This window comes from Suncus etruscus, chromosome 14, assembly GCF_024139225.1.
Source record: "Suncus etruscus isolate mSunEtr1 chromosome 14, mSunEtr1.pri.cur, whole genome shotgun sequence".
NCBI classification, from domain to species: Eukaryota; Metazoa; Chordata; class Mammalia; order Eulipotyphla; family Soricidae; genus Suncus; species Suncus etruscus.
Window position 1 is genome coordinate 33,913,461 of NC_064861.1, and position 20,276 is coordinate 33,933,736.

General features: G+C 37.2%; 1 protein-coding gene and 1 non-coding gene across 4 annotated transcripts in view; one reads left to right on the forward strand and one right to left on the reverse strand.

Moving 5' to 3' along the window:
- Nucleotides 1–20,276, forward strand: part of RAPGEF6 (Rap guanine nucleotide exchange factor 6) — a 210,760-nt gene that overhangs the window by 63,471 nt on the left and 127,013 nt on the right. The window lies entirely within an intron of this gene.
- On the reverse strand, nt 12,247–12,349 carry LOC126029110 (U6 spliceosomal RNA). Its single transcript, XR_007502763.1, has one exon. It is a non-coding gene; the product is annotated as a U6 spliceosomal RNA (small nuclear RNA).

Sequence of the window (20,276 nt, forward strand, 5' to 3'; positions counted from 1 at the left end):
GCGTGCAAGGCAAATGCCCTACTGCTTGCTATCACTCTGGCCTCAACTTTATGTGTGTGTGTGTGTATGTATACATATATATAAATGAAAAAATATTTAAAAAATGTATTTTATTTTCTGATGTAAAAAAATATTAGGAAAATGTGTTTAACCAGCTGTGGATTGGCATATTGTAAATATACTTCAACCTCACAGGCTGGTTGTTCCTAGCCGCCTTCTCCTGATGGTGTTTTGCGTTACATTTATTAAATATTTTAGTACACATTTGCTTTAGTGTATTTCTGTTTTCCTTGTGTAAGAACTATGCGTGCGTCTTATAGAGCAAAAAATACAGTAACTTTTCCATCTTGCTTTACTATATCTATAGTTTAAAATGAAAAGATTAATTGAGAGAATACTGTTGAACCTTGGCAGAGGTTCTATATCCAAGGATTCAGCTATGGATAGAAATTACCTCCTAAAGTCCCAAATGATTGAATCTTTGCTGAACATGAACAATTTTTTTTTTCTTTTTTCGAGGGGTGTGGTGGCTTAGGACTTCTTTTGCGATATTTAAATCAGCAGTAGTAGTTTAGTGCAAGGGTTCTGGTACTACAGATTACCTGTTCCACAGGGAAATGCTGGGAATCCAACACCATTTGTTGTACTATGTCTTTTAGTCCTCATACTTACTTATTTTTATTTTTTGGTAATTATTTCCTAAACAATATAGCATGAAAACTTAATTTTCATAGAATATACTCAGTGTTATGTGCTACATTATTTAGTTATAATTTACACAGGAGGGTATGCCTATGTTATATGCAAACTCAATACTATTTTAGGACTCTTAAAAATTCATAGTTTTGGGGCTGGAGAGATAGCACAGCGGTGTTTGCCTTGCAAGCAGCTGATCCAGGACCTAAGGTGGTTGGTTGGAATCCCAGCGTCTCATATGGTCCCCTATGCCTGCCAGGATCTATTTCTGAGCAAAAAACAAAAAAACCCTCATAGTTTGATATTCAAGGTCCTGGAACCACATCTTCCAGATAATGAAGGGTCATTTTACATAAAAGATAGCAATTAGGGGCCAGAGAGATAGCATGGAGGTAGGGTGTTTGCCTTACATGCAGAAGGATGGTGGTTCGAATCCCTGCATCCCATATGGTTCCCTGAGTCTGCCAGGAGAGATTTCTAAGCGTAGAGCCAGGAGTGATCCCTGAACATAGCTGGGTATGACCAAAAAAACAAACAAACAAAAAGAGCAACTACTTTGTTGCCATGAACAATACCTATTGTCCAACTAATTCCTATTGTTGTTACTGGAACTACTCAAAAGTATTCTCTCTGTGGACCTTGAAATAAAATATTATATCAAAATTTGTAAATGGATAAAATAAGAACTGGTAAAGTTGGGGCTGGAAAGAGACAGTACAGTGTGTAGGGTACATGTCTTGACCCAGTTTTGATCCTCAGCATGCCATATAATCGCCAGTCTCTACTAGGAGTAAAGAGCCAAAAGTTACTTCTGAACATCACTGGGTGTGGCCCAAAAACCAAAAACAAAGTCCAGACAAACCAGAATGGTAAGCTAAAGAATTGGAAAATTGATGAATAAAATTGTGAGGAAACTGGCTTGACTTAGATTTATAGTCAGGTAATTACTGATAACCTCCCAAGTCTCTGAGCATGCATTTAACAATAGCAAATTTTGTTCTTTTAAAAAATTACTTTATTTAAACAGTGTTCACAAGGTGGTTCATAATAGAGGTCTTATATTTTTTCTGAAAATTGTAAAGTTGTTTATGATAGATATTCAGTCGTACAATACAATGTTCAACACTACCCCTTCACCAATGCACATTTCCCAGTGAGCTGTGACTGGAGCCCAGGATACCTGCCTCTGTCTATTCATTCACTAAAGTGAATGTGACTGCATAAGTATGTGTGTGTGTGTGTGTGTGTGTGTGTGTGTGTGTGTGTGTTCCCTAGGCCACTTCTGAGCTAGTATGTTCTTCTTAGCTTTTAGCCTGATTGATTTATCAAAGGGTGACAGAATTGTTGAGTTCTCCCACTGTTATTGTATTGCTAATGATGTCTTCCTTCAAATTTGGCAACAATTGTTTTAAATATTTTGCTGGTCCCTCATGTGCATATGTTTAGGAGTGTGATTTCTTCCTGTTGTACACTTGATTATTAAGAAATGTCTATCTCTCTCTGTGTCTTATAACCTTTTAAGCCTAAAGTTTGTTATCTGATATTAATATAGCTATTCCCGCTTTTACAGAAATCGTTTGTTTGGATGATTGTACTCCTACCTTTGAGTTTGTGTCTATGTTTGATCTGATTATTCAGATGTGGTTCTTGTAGTCAGCAGAACATTAGGTTCAGCTTTTTGATCCATTTTGCCACTCTGTGTCTCTTAACTGGTGCATTTATTCTATTGACTTTGAGTGAAATAATTATCATGGGATTTAGTGTCATTTTTATATAGGAGTTTGGTGTGTTTGTTGGTCTGTCTTAAACTAGAATTTTCAGCTTGTCTTTTAAGGCTGGTTCTGAGTCTGTAAAGTTTCTGAGCTCTTGTCTATTTGCAAAGCTATGTATCCTTCCTTCAAACCTGAATGTGAGTATGGCTTGGTGAAATACTCGTGGTGAAACATTCATTTCACTGATTTTTTGTTTCATTATATACCTCCACTCCCTTTGGTTCTTGAGCGTTTCATGTGACAGATCTGTTGTAAATCTTAAGGATGTGCTTTAAAATGTAATTTCCCTTTTTGATCTTGGTGTTTTCTATATTCTATTCCTATCTGTGGGATTTGTCATTGCAACTAGGATTTGCCTTGAGGAGCTTTTCTTCTGATCTCTTTTAACTGGTACTCTTTGGGCATGCAGGCTTTGGTTGCATTCACTCTTTAGCTTTAGGGGTTTCTCTGCAATGATGTCCTTGACTGTTGATTCTTCATGGGGATTTTCTTCCTGGTCTCTGGTACTCAAATGATTCTTATGTTGTTTCTATTGAGTTTATTAAAGACTTTTATTTTCATTTGTTCACATTCTTTGAGGAATTTTTCATTGTCTGACAGTTTTGTTTGTTTGTTTGTTTTTGGTTTTGGTTTGGGCCACACCCAGCGATGCTCAGGGGTTACTCCTGGCTGTCTGCTCAAAAATAGCTCCTGGCAGGCACGGGGGACCATATGGGACACCGGGATTGGAACCAACCACATTAGGTCCTGGATCAGCTGCTTGCAAGGCAAATGCTGCTGTGCTATCTCTCAGGGCCCTGATAGTTTTTTTTTTTTTAAGGCTCTTTTCTAATCTCTTCTGTTGTATGGAGTTATGCATCTTATCTTACAGCTCACTGATTCTGTTTTCAGCCACTTTTATTTTGTTGTAACAGACTTTTCAGTGAGGTTTTTATTTCGCCTACCAAGATTTTTAGTTATTTCAGTTTGGAGTTTTCTTATTTCTACTTTCATATTCTTTTGATTCTTAATTGTGGTTCGTTCAGTTTGTTCCATGCTATCCTAGAGTTCTATGAGGATCCTCCATATTTTTTTAAACTCCTTATCTGAGAGGCTAAATACCTGGTTGCACTTTTCGAGTCATCAGAGCTGTCATTTTCATTCTCTATACATGGTGGAGGCCTGTGTTATTTCCCCATTATCATGCTTGTGTGGTGTATCTACAGGTTGTGCTGGGCTTCATTGACTTAAAGAAGTGCAGCTAGCTTAGCTGCCCCTCTAACTCTGCCCTTCAGGTCAGTCTCAGCTCACCTCCATTGATATGCATTCCATCAGCTCTGCTCTTTTGGGCAATGTGAGTCCAAGTGCTGCCAGAGGATTGGGATCCAATAGCTTATTTTCAACAAGGTAATTTTCTTTTCAATCTTTGTGACCATAGTTATAGAGTACATATGAAAGTCAGTGAATGAGCAGCACTACTATGTACAGTGAGTCAATTAAATGATGGCTGGGATGTCTGCCAGAAAGTGATGACTGGTTTTGGAGTTATTAATTTGTACTCCTTTGTGATGTCATTTGCAAGGTCAAGTAGTAGTTCAACTCGAGTGTTTTAAAAATGTAGATTGCAAGATTTGTCCAGAGCATGGGACAAAATAGGATAGATTATGTAATGATTAGTCTTTTAAATTCTGGGGATTTTTAATTTATATATCATAATGAACAAGAAATATTTTAATAGTATATTTACCAGTAAACCTAATTAATATAAAAATTATGTACTACATATATTGATCAATTGCTAGTAATATGACTCTAGCTTTTTATATTTAAGTTTTGATTTGAGATATTTTTATTTGAGATTGTTTATATATTGAGATTATCTGTTATAAAATTGTCTTCTCAATTGGCTCCAGTCTACATTGTCAGTTTTTAGCACCATTATTTTTTTTGGAGGGTCAGCCCTTTGTTCCCTTTTTTTTTCTTTACTTGGGAAATACTCTAGGTGTTTTTGCCTTTTCATGTTCTTTGATGAGTCATTTGAAAGTTAGATTGCCAATTACTTTTTGTCCAATGGCCACTGCCTACCATGTTCTCTTGACATTTTATTACTCAGCTCCCAATACTACATCTGTTTCCTCTTTGAAGAAACTATGCCTACAGTTTCTCTTTGTAAAGTACCCTCTCACTGTTTTTATCAGACCTTAAGCATAATTATAATAATAGTCTGTCTGCTCTTTTCTGAAAACAAAACAGAATTAACTACTTAAGAATTTCTTAAATATTTGTATTTTCGGGAAGGGAAGAAAGGGAGTTTGGCCATATCTGATGATGCTTAGGGCTTACTCCTGGATCTGCACTAGATATTCCTGGCAGCATTCAGAGACCAAATCTAGTGGTACAGAATCAGGGCCATTTGCATTGCAAAGTGAGCACCTTCACACCTTTTTTCTTTATAGCCCCTGCATTTTTGTATAAAGTACTATATCACCTACACAAGTGAACATTTTTAAATGTCGTGTGGTGAATTTTTAATATTTATATGTTATACATAAATGGTAAAATTAGGATGGAATAATTAGGTAATAAGGAATATGCATCTTGATTTCATTATAGTCAAATAGCAAGTTTTCGAATACAATACTTGGTTCTACTATTCGACTGTTGAATATAGATTCGACTATTGAATCTCTCAGGTATCATACAGTATTGACCAAATGTAAACCTGGGCACTTTCCAAAGACCTACCGTATTTTCCGGCGTATAAGATGACCCCCTAATTTTGCAGTTAAAACATAGGCTTAGGCCTATATTCGCTGTATCAGACAGAACGTTCCTGTGCTGCAACTATATGTCCCACAGTGAGCCAATCACAACAAGCAAAGGTTCAAAGGTTATACTGTAATAGACTTCCTCTCTGACTCTGGCCAATCTGAGCAGGCTTTTTACAGTGTAGATTCAGTACAGAACATTGTCTATTTTGCATGTATCAAAAGCCTGCTTGGATTGGCTGAGTTAGAGAGGCCGTCCGAGCAGCCTTGCAGTGATTGGTCCCTTATCATAGGCACCTTTTCTGGTAATTCCCTGGTGGCGTCAGTTAATCTCCCCGACTACATGAATCAAACAACACCCCATACTCAGACCCTAGCACTGAACCACCAGCACGGTTAGCTGGGTTTTGCCAGAAGTGGCCCCCAGATCTCCTGAGTACTGTTTGGGAGTCCCCAAGAAAGAGATTTGGAAACTCTGCGGCCTGATTTTTTTTGTTTGTTTGTTTGTTTGTTTCGTTTAGCGGCATATTGAAACATTTTTCGGGATATACTTGGCGTATAAGACAACCCGCGATTTTTGGTTGACTTTTTTTGTTTCAAAAGTCTTCTTATACGCCAGAAAATACAGTAGGAACTTTTGGTGTTGGACTAGAGAGCTCACAAAACTAAGCAGATATTTCACAAGCAAGAGTTGCAATGTGATTTGGAGCATAGCCTGGCTCTCTGAACACTGCCAAAAATAAACCCTGAACACGGGGACCATGGTAGCTTTGCGAGCATTGTTAGATTTGGTCATAAATAAATAAAAGGAAAACTATGGTATAGGATACTTTGGTTCTACAATTAGTAGTTTTCATTGATTTCTATTATATTTTTGAATAGAAGTATGGGTGTTGTGCTACATTATCTTAACTAGATCCCTAATTCCTTAGTAGACCAAATACAGGTTTAAGTTCTAATTCCTTATATTGTCTAATGTGTTTTTTACATCTAAGCACAGATTGAACTATTCTTCTCCCTCTTTCACCTTCATTATATCTGATACAAGTGTCATCAGCCTTTTTTCAAATGGGATTTCTAGAAAAAAAGAATTTCATGACGACATTATGAGTCATGATTTTAAATTTTAAAAACTGTTTTTGCTCATCTGTTTTACATATTTTTCTTTCTTTCTTTCTTTCTTTCTTTCTTTCTTTCTTTCTTTCTTTCTTTCTTTCTTTCTTTCTTTCTTTCTTTCTTTCTTTCTTTCTTTCTTTCTTTCTTTCTTTCTTTCTTTCTTTCTTTCTTTCTTTCTTTCTTCCTTCCTTCCTTCCTTCCTTCCTTCCTTCCTTCCTTCCTTCCTTCCTTCCTTCCTTCTTTCCCCTTCCTTCCTTCCTTCCTTCCTTCCTTCCTTCCTTCCTTCCTTCCTTCCTTCCTTCCTTCCTTCCTTCCTTCCTTCCTTCCTTTCTCTCTTTCCTGCCTCCCTCCCTCCCGTCCTTCCTTCCTTCCTTCCTTCCTTCCTTCCTTCCTTCCTTCCTTCCTTCCTTCCTTCCTTCCTTCCTTCCTTCCTTCTTTCCCCTTCCTTCCTTCCTTCCTTCCTTCCTTCCTTCCTTCCTTCCTTCCTTCCTTCCTTCCTTCCTTCCTTCCTTCCTTCCTTCCTTCCTTCCTTCCTTTCTCTCTTTCCTGCCTCCCTCCCTCCCTCCCTCCCGTCCTTCCTTCCTTCCTTCCTTCCTTCCTTCCTTCCTTCCTTCCTTCCTTCCTTCCTTCCTTCCTTCCTTCCTTCCTTCCTTCCTTCCTTCCTTCCTCTCTTTCCTGCCTCCCTCCTTCCCTCCCTTCCCTGCCTCCCTGCCTCCCTTCCTTCCTTCCTTCCTTCCTTCCTTCCTTCCTTCCTTCCTTCCTTCCTTCCTTCCTTCCTTCCTTCCTTCCTTCCTTCCTTCCTTTCTTCCTTCCTTCCTCCCTCCCTCCTCCCTCCCTCCCTCCCTCCTCCTCCACCCTGCCTATATTCACAACAAGCATTCTGCTTCTCTCATTCTTTAACATTGTCATGCTAGTTGTTAGTGTAGTTATTTCCCTAGCAGCATTCACCACTCTTTGTGGTGAGCTTCAAATTGTGAGCCAGTCCTTCCGGTCCATCCAGCCCTTAACTCTATTGTTTCTGGGCCTTATTACAATAATGTCTTTAGTTTTTCTTAAAACCCATAGATGAGTGAGATTATTCTGTGTGTCTCTCTCTACCTCTGTCTTATTTCACTCAACATAATAAATTCCAAGTACATCCATATATAGGAAAATTTCATGACTTCATCTCTCCTGACGACTGCATAATATTCCTTTGTGTATATGTACCACAGTTTCTTTAGCCATTCATCTGTTGACGGTCATCTTGGTTGTGTCCAGAGTCTGGCTATTGTAAATAGCGCTGCAATGAATATAGGTGTGCAGAAGGGATTTTTGTATTGTATTTTTGTGTTCCTAGAGTATATCCCTAGGAGTAGAATAGCTGGATAATATGGGAGTTCAATTTCCAGTTTTTTGAGGAATCTTCATATTGTTTTCCATAAAGGCTGGACTAGATGGCATTCTCACCAACAGTGAATAAGAGTTCCTTTCTCTCCACATCCCCGCCAGCACTGATTGTTCTTGTTCTTTGTGATGTGTGCCAGTTTTGTGGTGTGAGATGATACCTCATTGTAGTTTTGATTTGCATCTCCCCGTTGATAAGTGATGTGGTTTTTTTTTTCATGTGTCTTTGACCATTTGTATTTCATTTTTGAGGAAGTGTCTGTTCATTTCCTCTCCCCATTTTTTTTGATGGGGCTATATGTGCTTTTCTTAAGTTCTGTCAGTACCTTGTATATTTAGGAGATTAGCCCCTTGTCTGATGGGTATTAGGTGATTAGTTTCTCCCATTCTGTGGGTGGCTTTTGTATCTTTTTTTTTTTTTTTTCTTGCCACACCGGGCTTTGCTCAGGGGTTACTCCTGGCTGTCTGCTCAGAAATAGCTCCTGGCAGGCACGGGGGACCATATGGGACACCGGGATTTGAACCAACAACCTTTGGTCCTGGATCGGCTGTTTGCAAGGCAAACACCGCTGTGCTATCTCTCCGGGCCCTGGCTTTTGTATCTTAGGCACTATTTCCTTTAAGGTACAAAAACTTCTCAGCTTAATATAGTCCCATCTGTTTATCTCTGCTTCCACTTGTTTGGTTTCCTCCTTGAAGATGCATTTTGTCTCAATGTCATAGTGTTTTACCTACATATTGTTCTATATACCTTATAGTTTCAGGCCTCTGTCAGTGCGCGCCCTGTGTGGCTCTCAAAATAAATTTTAATCATGGTTTTTGCGAGATTTGGCTCAGTTGAAAAAAAAAGGTTGCCGACTACTACCTTAGCTCAATGGGATAAAATAGATATTAAATCAGTAATTAAATGGTCTAGGTTACACACTTAAAAATTCTGTCTTACACACCAATTTGGGGGTGGTGTTCTTTCCCACTGTTGCTCAGAGATCACTGCTGGTGTGATTGGGAGATCATGCATTACCAGGGATCCAACTGATGTCCTGCATACAAACATGCATTCCTTGACTATTTACTTAGCTTTGTAGTTAGTTTTTCTGTTTGTTTTTGTTTTTTCATGGTGTTTTGTTTGTTTGTTTTTGCCACACCCAACAGTGCTCAGGGATTACTTTCTGTGTCTGCTCTCCGGAATCATTCCTAATGGGCTTGGGGGGCCATTTGGGATGCCAGGAACCAAACCTGGGTTGGCTGCATGCAAGGCAAGTGCCCTACCTATTGCACTATTGCTCTAGACTGTTTTTTTGTCATTTTGTAAAATGGTTTACAATAGTGTTAATTTGTATGATTTTGATGAACAACCTCTAAGGTTCTCAAGATCATTCCTCTCTGTCAGTCTAATTTCTACTCTCTTTTTCACATTCCCATCACTGCTTAATATCTTAACTCTTCATTTCAAAGGTAAAGTTTATCCTCATTAGATACTGTCCATTTTCTTAAGTTTCTCTGGGTTACTACAGATAGTGAGATAACCTGGTATTTGTTCTCCCTCTGATTTATTTTACTTAACATGGAAATGATATCCTTCAATTCCATCCAAATTGCAGCAAATGGCAAGATTCATTCTTTTTATTGCTGCATAGTATTCCATTGTGTGTATATACCATATCATCTTTCATCTAGTCATCTGTAACTGTATGTGAGGTTGTTTTCATACTCTATTTATTTAACCCTGCAATAAACAAATTGCAAACATCTTTTTGAATTAATGTTTTTCTTGGGATAGATATGCAGACTCAGGTTTTCAAGTTCAGAAGTTCTATTTTTAAAGTGAAGTTATAAAACCTTATTTAAAGAAGTGCAAGTTGGAGGTTGTACACATCTCAGGTTGAGTTGCTAACACATTGCTAAGATATGAAAATGCACTTTTTGGGGGGCCGGAGCAATAATAGCACCGTGGATAGACTGTTTGCCTTGCATGAGGCCACCCGAGTTTTATTCTTGGCATCTCATATGGTCCACGGAGCCCTCCAGGAGTGATTTCTGCACGCAGAGCGAGGAGTAACCGCTGAGCACTTTCAAGTATGTACAAAAAGAAGAAAAGAAAGTGTCCTTTTTGTTTTGTTTTTCGGCTACATTTGGTGAAGCTCAGGGGTTACTCCTGGCTATGCGCTCAAAAATCGCTCCTGGCTTGGGGGACCATATGGGATGCCAGGGGATCAAACCGCAGTCCATCCTAGGCTAGTGTGGGCAAGGCAGATGCCTTACCACTTGTGCTACCACTCCTGTCCCAGAAAATGCATTATTTTTAAATATTGGTTATGGGCAGGCTGCACACAGTGATCATTCCTTTGGTGCATGGGGACCATATGTAGTGCCAGAAATAGAACTAGGGTCAGCCACATACAAAGCAAGTGCCTAAACTCTTGTATTGTCGCTATAGCCCAGTTCTATTTATTGTTTTGTTTTCCATTGTTTTTTTTGTTTTTGGGGGGCCACACCTGATTATGCTCAGGGCTGCTCCTGACTATGCACTCAGAAATCGCTCCTGACTTTGGGACCATATGGGACACCGGGGGATTGAACCACGGTCCATCCTAGGTTAGTGCTTGCAAGGCCCTACTGCTTTTGCCACCGCTCCAGCTCCCCTGTTAGTTTTTAAAGATGTCTGTACCATTTTCCACAAATTCAAAACCAGATGGCTTTTTCACTAACAGTGAATGATAGTTTATTTTATTCCACATTTCTTCTAACATTTTGCCCCTATGTACTTCGATATATGAATTCTCATGGCTGGAAGATGGTATTTCATTGTATTTACATTTCCCTGAATAAATTGGGGCGGGGAGGGGTTGGGTCACAACCGGCAACACTCAGGGGTTACTCCTAGCTCTATGCTCAGAAATCACTCCTGGCAGGCTGGGGGGACCATATGGGATGCCGGGATTTGAACCACCGTCCTTCTGCATGCAAGGCAAATACCACCTCCATGCTATCTCTCAGGCCCCACCTGAAGAAATTTTAATGAACATTTTTCATATACCCATTAGCAGACTGGATGTCCTATTCAGGGAAGTGTTTTGTTCATCTTTTCACCCCTTTTATAAAAATTAGGGTATTGGTTATTTTTGTTACTGCTATATTGAGCTTTATGTTTTATGTATAATCTTGGATATTAGCCCTTTATCTGATATATGATGCATAGATTTTCTCTCTCATGGCAGTCTATATATTTTGATCCAAGTTTCTTTATCTTTGCAAAAAACTGTGTAATATGGTCTCATTTTTTTTGTTCTTGACTTTTCCAGTAGAGTTGAGTCATTAAAGACACCTCCGATTGCTATATTCTCAGAATTCTATTTGTTCTTTGAATTTGAAGCAGAATGTTTTGTGCCACACCTACAGTTCTCCAGGGTTACACTGTGCTTGGTTTTTGGAAATTGCTTTTGCTGGTGCTTGCTCAGTGGACCACACAAGCCCAATAATCGAACCAATACCTTCTGTACGCAAATCTTGTACTCCAGCCCATTTAGCTGTCTTTCTCAACTATGGATCTCAATCTTCAGGACTCTCCCTTTATATACTGTTTTCATCCTCCTGAAGGATTTCAACTCATATGTTAGATTGATGTATACACTCAGACCATATAGAGAGCCACTGAGTTAATAATTTAAGCATTCAAGTTCAGATGTTAGAGGCATAAATCCTGATATGTCATAAGAATTTCAAGCTTGGGCTATATAAGTCCTTGTTTCTGATAGATAAAAAAAAACAAGTCAGCATTGTAAACATTGTGTATTGTAGACTTAATGGAACTTAATGGAACTTAACCCTGATTGTTTTTAGTTATATTGTATTTGGTAAGCATCAAATGGAAGAATGAGTAAAAAAAAAAGCTTTCCTGGGGTTGGAGCAGTTGCACATCCCCTGCGTTCCATATGATCCCCCAAGCCAGGAGCCATTTTTGAGCGCATAGACAGGAGTAGCCCTGAGCGTAATCGGGTGTGGTCCCAAAAAAACAAAAAAACTGGTCGTAGGGGTGGCACTAGAGGTAAGGCATCTGTCTTGCAAGTGCTAGTCTATCAAGGATTGTGGTTTGATCCCCTGGCATCCCATATGGTCCCCTCAAGCCAGGAGTGATGTGCGTGGTACTCCTTATTATCAATAATGCAAACCAGTGTCAAAAGAAAGTGGGGGCAGGGAGAAAGAGAGAGAGAGAGAGAGAGAAAGAGAGAGTTAGTTTTGTAACTACAGTACTTAAATAAAGTATTAAAAAAAAAAGAAAAAGAAACCAACAAAAAAGCTAAGTGAAAAAAAAAAAAAGCCTAGGCCCTTCATTTCTGCAATTTGTTCCTAAATACTGAGTTTGTGAAATATAAAATGTTTTGTCTATGTATTGGGGGGAGTTTATGCCACATCCAGAAGTACTCTGGGTTTACTCCTAGTAGGCTCAGGAATCATATGGGGTGCCAGGATTGAACATGGGTTGGCTACCTATATAACTATTGCTCCAGTTATAAGTAAACTGATTTAAAAAAAAAAAGAAACTCTTCACGAATTTGCATGTCATCCTTGTGCAGGGGCCATGCTAATCTTCTGTGTATCGTTCCAATTTTAGTATATGTGCTGCCGAAGCGAGATTTAAAAAACTGTTTTTTATTCCTCTTGAAAAACAAATGACATTTTACCATAATGCCAAAACATGCAAGTCATTTTTAAAAGAATTTATTAGCAAGCCTCATCCAAACTCCCACTAATGTCCTACCCATCACCCACAATCTTGGAGCTTAACTTGAGCATCTAAAATGAACCTGCAGTTAGCAGACATGGTTAACTTTAATTACTGGTATCCCTCAGGACTTTATGTTCTCAACAGCATCCTATCCATTTCTCAGCATTCTGAAGAAAAGGAAACCAGTGCACCAACGCTGTCCTTTTAATCTTCTGTAATATACAATGTGCACAATGCTGTTGAAAATAGTACAAAAGCCACCAGCAGAACACATATGCACTTTGAAATATGATACAGCCTTAGTGAGTGCTGAAGGAAGAAAAGCAAATGTGGAGAGGAAAGCCTTCACCATCAACGAAGGTGATGTAAGCTTCTATAATTAGAATCAGTGAAACTGAAGGAACAATATAAAGACACGGCCATGCTTCTACTCTGCTTTACACTGTGCAGTTGAATCAAGTATTTTCACTCACTTGCTCAGAATGATTCACTTGTATATGTAATCATGTATATTACATACTACCTACATGTAAGTCTAATGTAATTTGTGCACTAATTTTCTTCAGAAATAATCTTCTAAATAGAGCAACATATACTCAAGACTAGGAAAAAAAAAACACAATACAATCACCTCACTAAAGAATTAAACTATTGAGAATGTTGTCTCCAGGTGCACATTCTTAAAGAATTTTATCACTTCTCCAAATTGAAAAGCTACATTTTCTAGTGCTATCAAAGTCTCATAAAACTTAAACATAGCTAGTGAGTGAGAGAAATAGAATGCCTGTCTTGAATACAGGCAGGGGTGGGGAAGGAGGGAGATGGAGGGCCTTGGTGGTGGGAACTCGGCACTGATGAAAGGAAGGGAGGGGGTGTTTTTTGTTTGTTTGTTAATAACTAAAATCCAACTACAAACATGCTTGTAATCATGGTGCTTAAATAAATATAAAAAAAAACCAAAACTTGAACATGGCATACTTATTAAATGGTTAACAAGTCAAACTGAAAAAACAACAGCACTGAAACACTTGTAAACCATTATCTTAGACTTTATGTACACACTAATATCAAAGTTGCTTCAAACAGTTCTTAAGAGAGCTTTGATGTGCATCATGTCTCAGAAGTTTGATAATCTTCCTGATCCCTGAGTGGATCCATATAAATGAATCTTTACCACACATTGAGAAGGGCACAACCTCTCCTCTTTTTCTTATCACTGCTGAAATTCACACATAGTAACTTAAATTTTTGTCCTCCTTCACTTAGTTACTTTCTTTCTCCTTGCTATACTCTGGGGGCAAGGGTGTTCAAGACAACTCCCATTGAAGCCATTGCATTTTTCATGCAGTTATCTAAATATCACATATAAATGATACTATTCTGTATTTATCTTTTTTTTTCTGACTTTCTTCATTTGACATAATATATTCCAGTTCCATCCATGTTGCAGCAAAATGCATGATTGCATCATTCCTTACAGTTATGTAGTATTATATATATTTAGCACATTTCATGATCCATTAGTCTGTTTCTGGACATCTAGATTGATTCTGAGTCTTAGCTATTGTACTGAGTGCTAGAATGAATAGCGATGTGCATACATCCTTTTGGATGTATATTTTTCTATTTTGGGAATAGATATTCAAAGTGGTATTGCTGGGTCATATGGCAGCTTAATTTTGAGTTTACTGAGTACCCTCTGCTATTTTTCATAGGAATTGGATCAGGCAGCATTCCCACCAGCAGTGGATGAGAGTTCCTTTTTTACCACAGCCCTGCCTACAAAGATTGTTCCAAGTATTTTATTGTTGGTTTTTTGTTTTGGCTTGATTTTTTTGAGCACACCCAGCAGTGCTCAGGGGTTACTACTAACTCTGCTCTCAAAAATCGCTCCTGGCAGGCTCGGGGGTCCATATCCCTGGGATGCCAGGGATCAAACCCAGGTCAGCCACATGCAAGTCAAACACCCTATCCTCTGTTCTATCACTACGTCCCCCTGCAGTATTTTTGATATGCGCCATCCTCATTGATGTAAGATGATATCTCATTGTTGTCTTGATTTGGATTTCTCTATTGAGAAGTGATGATGATCAATTTTTCATGTACCTGTTGGCCATCTGATGGTCTTCCTCAAATAAATGTCTGTTCATTTCCTCTCTCCATTATTTGATTTTTTTTTTAGGTTTTGTGGAGTTAAACTTGGTGAGTACTTTATATATCCTAGATATCAAATCTTTATCTGATGTGCAAAAGTTTTCTCCCACTCAGCTATCTTCTGGTATTAGCCCATCTTATTCTTTTGTCACACAGAAACTTTTTAGTTTGATGTATTCCCATTTATTTAGATTTTATTCTAGAGTCCTTGCCATTGGCATCCTATTGTCAAAGACTTCTTTGAGGTCTAAGTCTTGGAGTGTTCTGCTTATGAATGATCTTTATGGGTTTGGGTCTGATCTCAAAGTCTTTAATCCACTTTGAGTTGACTTTTGTGTAAAGTGTGAGATATGGATTGATCTTTAATTTCTTACACGTGATTATCCAATTGTTCTAACACCTCTTGCTGAAGAGATTGTCTTTATTTCAAGTTCTTGGTTCCTTTGCCAAAGTTTAATTGACCATATACTTGGGAGTTTGTCACTGGATATTCTATTCTGACCCTTTGGTCTGAAAGTCTGTTCCAATACCATGCTTTTTTGTTACAATGACTTTGTAATAGAGCTTCAAGTTAGGTAATGAGATGCCTTCCAGTTACTTGTTTTTCAATAAGGATTTGACTCTCCTAGGTTTTTTATGGTTCCACATAAACATTTTAATTGATCTGACCTTGAAGGATTTTGTCTGAATTTGAATAGGCATTGCATAGAATCTTTAAAGTAGCTTAGGTAAGATGGTCATTTTGATGATATTCTTCCAATCCAGGAATATAGTATATTCATCCATTTTCTTCGGTCTTCTTTAATTTCTTTCTGAAGAGTTTTTGAAGTTTTCATGGTATAGGTCACCTCTCTTGTTAGGATGATTCCCTAGGTACTTGATAGTTTGGGACCCTATTTTAAATGGGATGGACTCTGATATTTTTCTTCTCTGAGTTGTTATTTGTATAAAGGAATGCAAATGTCTTTTGTGTATTGATTTTGTAGCTTGCCACTGTATTGATTTATTGTTTCTAGGAGCTTTTTTTGTAGTTTACTTTTTTTGGGGGGGTCACACCCAGTAATGGTCAGGGGTTATTCCTGGCTCTACGCTCAGAAATTGTTTCTGGCAGGCTCGGGGGGCCAAATGGGATACCGAGATTAGAGCCACCAGTCTTTCTGCATGCAAGACAAATGTTCTACCTCCATGCCATCTCTCTGTAGTTTACAATTTTATACAGCCTGTACAGTTTGAATTTTAACTATGTGACATTACACTTAATAATAATTGTTTTTGATGACTTGAAACTTTGCAAAGTCAAAATACGATTATTGCTTTATTCTGGTAATGTAAAAGACATTTTTTATTCGTCTTTTTTTTTTTTTTTTTCGGGTCATACCCAGTGACGCTCAGGGGTTACTCCATATGGGATGACAGGGATCGAACCCAGTCTGTCCTGAGTCAGCCGTGCGTGAGGCAAACAAACGCCCTACTGCTGCACCATCACTCCAGCCCCCTTTTGTTTTTTTCTTTGGGAACCACACCTGTCTGTTCTAAGGGATTACTCCTGGCAGACTGGGAGGGCCATATGGGATGCTGAATATTGAATCCATCAACTGCCTGCAAGACAAGTGTCCTATCCACTGCTTTATTTTCCAGCCCTATATGAAAGATAAAATAATTTTAAAGATAAAAATTTCATCACTTAGTTTAGCATCTTGCACTTCATATGCAAAAAGAATATACTAATCCTGTGTTGGGATTCCTAGACAGTGGAGAGGTCAGGGCATTTCTTCTCCTTTGCTGCAGTTACTTCATTTGTATTGGTCAGAATATGTAATGAAATAATGATAAAATTCTAAAGGTGATGTAAGTGGGAAAATTTATTTGCCTAATAATTTTATTTTGATTATCCAGCTATTTCAAAAAGATTATTTTAGTAATTAAAAAATGAAGTTATCTTTGAAGAAATTATATACTATGATGTATCAGAATACTGTTTAATTCACATGCTAAATATAGATTTTTGGCTTTTTCCGTGATATAGCAGCACAGGGAGATTTGGTGAGAACCAAGTCTAGGTTTACCATACAATTCCTTAGGATAGCAAATACTATGAAATTATTAATGGAAAGAATGATGTCATTTTTCTCTTTTCGGTCAAATTAAAGAAAAGAAAATGTTCCTTTGTTGAATTGGTGTTTACTCTGGTACTAGCATATGGCACTAGTGGATTATATTTCATGCACAGGGCAGCAATTTTTTAAAGAAGCTAAAAGATGGCCGTCTCCCTTGCTTAGTTTGAAGTCTTTGTATACTACCAGCTGATTTATAAACAATTAGAAAGCTATGAACTAGGAATTTACTTTTTAATGGATATTAGTTTATTCTATTAATGCCATACAAGAATATTATAAATATCTGGTATTAAATATTTGCACAAAATGCTTGTCTAGAAATTTATCTTTTGGAAACATTTACCTTCTATAGAAAATGCCTTTTCTAATTTATTTAAAAAAGGTGTATAAAACTATATTCCAGTTCATTTATACTTAACTATTGGACTTGATCCAATAATTTCATTCCTTTGTAGTTAAATTAATTGCATTAAAAATAAACAGTGCTAGAAAGCCAAATAAATAGTACATCAGGTAAGGTGTTTGCCTTGCATGCAGCTGACCTGGGTTTTATATCGGCACCCTATAGTCCTCTGACTCCACCAGGAGTGACTCCTGAGCACAGAGCCAGGAGTAAGTTCCAAGCTTTGTTGAAGTACCCCTCCCCCCTAAAAACACAAACAAAATATCAGTCCTTGATGTTTAACACACATGTATGTTTCACATTTGAAAAATTGATCTTGCTTACTTGTTTTGGTAAGGTTTATATGCAGATTATGAATTAAAAAATTTTGCAAGAAACTTGTTTCTTAATTTCTATGAAAACTTAAATTTCTAAATGACATTTGAATACATGACTTTTCTTTCTCAGAATTATACATTATTTAATCAAAGTAAATTCAAATCTTATTAGTAGCAGCATAATTTAGAATATTAATTTAGTTTTGTGCAGAAAGTGATTCATTCTTGGCTCAGAGGTATTGAAGATCTCTCCTCCTTTTTTAAGGAGGAGCTAATGACAAGATGCTTCTTTCTTTCACAGTCAGCAGAGTTCTTTGTAACAAAGCCTTTCTCTTAGATTATAATTTCTCTTCTTATGTTGTACATGCACTCTCAAAATCATTTTAGGTGAAAAAAGCAAATAGTTCTTGAACTTTGATTTGTTAATTGATTGTTATTCTCATAATTATGCTGTATAGAGGCATACTATATTTTACTAGTAGAAACTATATCTTATTTTTGCCATTGGGGGGCAACATCATAATCCTAAACACAAACTATGTATGTACTTGCCTGTAGTTTTCTTACGGCAGAAGCTGAAGAATATGGGTGGATACAAAAAGGAATTGTGTTTCAGATTGGAAAGGGTGTGGCAAGATTTCTTTTTAGTCGAAACTCAGTTGGAAGCAGGTTTAATGATTTCCTTCTCTTATTTTGTGTTTTACTGACTTGGTCTCTTTCTAGGAATTGAGCATTGTAGTGTAGGGAAGTACCATATTGCATAGATTATTCTCCCTCAGAGGGATTGGTACATGCTGTAGTTTAACCGTTGTGCCTATGATTTTCTCAGCTCTCCTTTTTGAGATGAAATTGTATTGTTTGATGTGTTACTTTATGCCAGTTTTTATTTTTAATGTTTATTTATAATGCTTTTAAAATTAGGCCTTTCAAAACAGTTATTTAAGAAATAGATATTTTTGCAAACACAGCCCCCTGGAAACATATGCATATTTGACCTGTCTGAGATCTAGGCTGATTTATGCAAGAGACTCTGACTGGAGCTAATTATTTTTCTCTTGGGGAGGTAACATTGTATTGAGTTTGAATAATATTAGAAAATAAAAGATTGCACAGAATTGAACATTGAAATGGATTTTTAAAAATAAATATTTAAGCTGTTTTAATTTTTCTTACAAAATGTAGCTTGCTGACAAGTGTCACAGGAGGGTGTGTGTCTGTGCATGCGTGCAAATTGCTCTTTGGGTTACATCTGCAGATACAGTAGCCAATTGATCTAATGCAGTTTCTGAAGGCTTTCTTTACAGGTGATGTCATCCTTTTAGCTGTATTCTCCTCCCACTCTCTTTCCTTCTTATTAGATATTTCATCTTACTGCAGAGCATAGAATCAATAGAATCGTCTCCTCCTAGAGCTGCTGTGAAACAGACAAGGACAATAGGAATTTAGGGACATACAATCTTGTTTTAGCAGAAAATGTAGTGTTTTTGTACCATATTATAAATAAATTTTCAACCAGAAAATCCAGGCTTAGATAAACAGTACTGCCTTACCAGAGCATTAGAACAAGAAGCAGTACTGCAGAGCAGCAAGTAGTGCATGTGAAAAGAAAATTAGTTAATTTTGGAGATTACCAGATATTCTGCAGGACAAGTCTCTTACAGTGGTTGATTTTTTTTTTTTTTAACCTTGGGTGGTTAAGACTAGAAAGAAGAAACTTTCATCTTATGGATACAACATTCTGGACTGTTTCTGATGCAGAACAATTACTGCTGTGCTTGCTCTACAAAATGAAATAAGTTGAAGAAAAGACGAGCCTGTATTATTACAGAGAAGAAAGGTTTCTCAGAACCCAGGGTCACAACTTTGCTGCATGTTGCCTTATTTGCTTTGATTGATAAATTATTAACTGTTATCATTGCATGCCTATTCCAGATGTCTTGAGTCTGTGTGTCTATTCTGAGTAGAAATAGAAATAACTTGATTTACCTATGATTTGCTTGTTAAAAGTAAACATTTTGAGGAAAGCTGTTGCATTTTTCAAGAATAGTACTCTAAGCTGTTTCAAGCTCAGGGTTTTAGTTTGAAAGGAAAATTTGCTTTAATATGATGTTGCAAATGATGTGTGATTTGTAAAAGGAAATTTAACAGAATTTCATCAACAAATCTGTCTTGTGTGGCTCGATTTGAAAAGGACACTTGCCCTTTCAATCTAGGAAATGGCCTTTCTTGTTCGCTGTTATGCCAATTGTCTTCAACCATGGGCTTCCAAAGTAAGTAATTGTTACTTTATTTGTGATTGATAAAGTAGTTATTAAATTAGGTTCTTCTAGTTTGAATTTTTTGTGAACTTTATTGTACTACTGAGTATTCTAAAATTTATAACTATGCAGCAATCAAAATATAAATAGCTCAGCCTTATGCCCTTTGTTTTTCAATTTCAAGGAATTTCCAAAATAGCCTACTGCACTTCTAAGTGTATTTGAAAAATGTTTTCTAAATAATCTGTAGGCTAAAACTACAGTGTATTTAAAATGTATTTTCTACATATTGGGTCCTTGTTCAATTATAGCTATTTCTGTGACCAGTCTTTAAATCAAATATATTGTTTTGCTGGATTTGCTTAAGTGGTTGATATTTTAAGTTCTATTCTTATCTTTCACTTTTATGATATAATTTTATTGAGACGTTGCTACAAAATTGTGCATTATTTTGGATAATTGTTGCATTATTAATTGGATTTTAAGCAGTAAAGTCTAGAAAAATAATCATGAAAAGCAATGGCATGAAATCATGTTAATATTCATAAGTATTCTCAAATAGTAGTAAGTGAACTTGATACTAC